We start from the raw sequence: 3,640 nt of genomic DNA on the forward strand, positions 1-3,640 counted from the left end.
TAGAGACACCAGAGATGGAGGCAGAGATGGGGGCATGGAGATGGGGAGCAGCTGAGGACTCTAGATTCATGGGAAGAGGGAGTAAAAAGTAAAAGCTGGTGGCAAGGCAGCAGACTTGCAGAATGTGCCCTTTGGAGATTTAAATGATTATATATGCCTCAGTGTTTTTTGTTTGTTTGTTTGTTTGTATGTTTTTTAAAAGCCAAAGTGGATATAATCCCCTCGATGTACTGATGGTACATTGAGGGGATTATAATCATTGTAATGAAACAAGGTGTATGATTTGTTGAATGTAAAACTGATGATCTGCCCTATAAACTTTCACTCAATCCACAATAAACAACTTAAAAAAAAAAATGATGATGCATGGAGGGGATTGTAATCATTGCAATGAAACGAAATACGATAGGATGAATGTAAAACTGATGTTTTCCCATGTAAACCCACATAATTCACAATAAAAACTTAAAGAAAAAAGAAAGAAAACCTTTTGGTAACTTTTTGTAATGTTGGTCTCATACAGTATTGGTTCTTTTGTAATCGACTAATTTCACTAAGCATAATGTCCTCAAGCCTATGTTGTAAGGTGTTATACAGATTCATTTATATTCTTCCTCAGTTATGACTCCATTGTGTGTGTATATACCAAAGTTTGTTTAACCATTCTTCTGTGAATGGCCATTTAGGCTGTCTCTCTGTATTTTTGATGTGTTTTGTAGGCAGTATATGCAAGAATTTTGTTTTCTTATTCATTCTGCTCTGTCTCTTGACTACTGCAATAAATTCATTTACATTCTATTAAATTATAGACAGCTATGAATTGATTGCTATCATTTTGCTGTTGGTTTTTTTTTTGTGTGTGTGTGTGTGTTTTTTGTTTTTTTTATACTACCTTTTCCCATGCTGCTCTGTCTGCCTGAAATACCATTTCTGATTCTCCATGGTCCAGCTGTGCCATGAAAGAAAAATAAGATTGTCTGCTCCCATAAAGATTGACAGTCTCAGAAAGCTTAAGGAACAGTTCTGCTTTGTCCTATAGGGTTGCAGTGAGTTGGGGTCCACTTGGTGGCAGCGAGTTTGTTGTGGTGTGTTTTTAATTTTTTTTATTTGTGTGTGTGTGGTCCTTTTCCCAGTGTGTCTAGTAGACTCCTGTTCAGTGAAGGCTTTTCAGACTCTACCAACTTGAATTGACCACTGTTCTCTTGGAAGTTAGTCTATACCACTTTTCTTTTTCAGTACCTTTAGAAAGGCAGTTTGGAAAATTACTAAGTGTGAAAGACATCAAGTACCTAGAGGACAGTGGATGCATTAGTACTGTTCATCTCTCTAGCCAGCTTGTAACATTGGTAATAGCAGGTAGCACTTAACTTCTGTAGCTACCATGTTGTTAGTTGTCAAGTTATCTCCAGCTCATGGTGACTTGATATATAACAGAATGAAACATTGCCCATTTCTCTTCCATCTTAGTGATCATTGTTGTGTTTGAATTCATTGTTGTGGCTATAGTATAAATGCATCTCATAGAGGGTTTCCTTCATTTTTGCTGTCCCTCTACTTTATGAACCATGAAGTCCTATTCTAGCAATTGACAAATCCAAAGTAAATGAGCCAGAGCTTCAACAACCTTACTGATAAGGAACATTCTAGCTGTATTTCTTCTAAGACTGATTTGTTTGTTCATTTTAGGGTTTTTTTTTTTTTTTTTTTGCATTTTCATTTCTGTTTTGTTAATATTTACTAAGTCTTTCTGATTTTCCTATTTTTAAAAAAATTTTTGATGTGCAGGTTTATTTTCTTTGTGATTTCCCTGTAATTTATTAATATTTCCCCCTACTTAAAGCAGTCTATTTTATCTTGAAATCTGTTTGACTTCCTTGCCTTTAGTAAGTGCTGTATCTACACTGTTTCTTCTTTTTGCTTTGTGTTGTTGTTAAGTGCCATCAAGTCAGTTCCAACTCATAGTAATCCTGTATAGGGTTTCTAGGACTCCTTTGAAGTTGACTTCATTATAAATTGTAGATGTCAGTTATAAATGGACATTTCTGGTTCCCTATTCAGTCTTGTAAATTTAATTTTACTTTTTCTATATTTTGAGTCCTGGTGTGATGACCTGGGGTTAATGACCTGGACTGCAAGGTGGGTTTGACCCACAAGGTCAGCAGTTCAAGCTCATCAGCCACTCCTCAGAAAGCCTATTTAGGGTCTCTATGAGGTGAAACCAACTCAATGGCACTTAAGGACAATATACCTAGATTGAGTTGTGGGTTATGTTATCATATATGGTAATCTCTGGTTGTTGTCTGTTGTTGTTGATTCTTATTAGTCCAAAGAATGCCCTTTAGCATTTTTTTAAAAGTTGGTCTGGCCATTAAAAATTCCTTTAATTTCTGTTTATCAGGAAACATACTTAATTTTGCCATAATATCTAAGGAACAGCTTTGCTGGGTATATGATTCTTGTTTGGCAAATTGTTTCTTTCAGTTTTGTATATGACATACCGTTGCCATCTTTTCTGCATGGTTTCTGCTGAGAAATCAGAGCTTAGTCTTACTGGTTCTCCTCTGTAGATAACTTTGTAGCTGCTCTCAGGATTCTTTGCATTTCTTTGGCTTTGGGGAATTTGATTATGCTATGTCTAGGTGACCTTTTTGGAGTCTGTCCTGTTTGGGATTCATTCAGCAGCAACTTTTTGTTTGTTTTAGAGAGAAAAATGCCAGAAGACAGAGAGTTTTATGGTTTTATTTAGCACAATAAAACTTGCATATGCGCTGTCTGGCTTTGGGATTGGTGACTCGGAGGGCCAGCTGGACTGCTCTTTCCCCAGTGGCTTTGCAGTTATTGGAGGAAACATGAGCAATCTCTGTACAGTAAGATTAGTTGCTTATCAGCAGCACCTCCAGCACTTTAACATTGTGGAACTTGTGAAAGCCACTGGGCAGCATGTGTTTTATTTTCTTGTTGCTCCCATAACCAATGTTGGGCATCGAGATAATGGCCCTTGAATCTTCTCAGCACCACTGTTCTCATGCCTGTCTGGACTTGTGTCAGTTATGTTAAATTTTGATTTAATAGTCTGATTGCTGCCAGATGAACCTTTTGGTCCTCTTTTTGATGATCTTGGGTGTCACCAGAGGTCTGAGGGCAGCCATGATGCCAGTGGAGATGGCTGCATCCCTGTGTAGGCAGATCCTAGGAAGAGACGGGAAGCTCATTCAGCTTCTTGAATGCTCATCTTCCTGTCTTTCATGATGCTAGGAAAGTTGTCTTCTCATAACCCTTCTACAAGTTTCTCTGTGCTTTGTATTGTCTCTTCCTGTTCTGGAATTATTATCACCTGTAAGTTGTTCCTCTTCATGGTGTCCCACATAACTCTTAGGCTTTCTTCGGATTTTTTTTCATCCTTTTTTCTGATTGTTCTAATAACATACTAATATTGAAAGATTTATCATCAAGCTCACTAATTCAGGCTTCCATTGCTTCAAATATGCTCCTTTGACTTTATTTTTATTTATTTTTAAGGTTTTTATTGTGGATTGAGTGAAAGTTTGATGACAGGGCATATCATCAGTTTTACATTCAACAAATCATATACCTTGTTTCATTACACTGATTATAATCCCCTCCATGTACCATCAGTTAA

General features: G+C 36.9%; 1 pseudogene; it reads right to left on the reverse strand.

The window, feature by feature from the left end:
• Positions 1-2,738: 2,738 nt before the first annotated feature.
• On the reverse strand, positions 2,739-3,149 carry LOC102842606 (annotated as a pseudogene).
• Positions 3,150-3,640: the final 491 nt, after the last annotated feature.

The sequence above is a fragment of the Chrysochloris asiatica genome, unplaced genomic scaffold (genome assembly GCF_000296735.1).
Source record: "Chrysochloris asiatica unplaced genomic scaffold, ChrAsi1.0 scaffold00057, whole genome shotgun sequence".
Lineage (NCBI taxonomy): Eukaryota > Metazoa > Chordata > Mammalia > Afrosoricida > Chrysochloridae > Chrysochloris > Chrysochloris asiatica.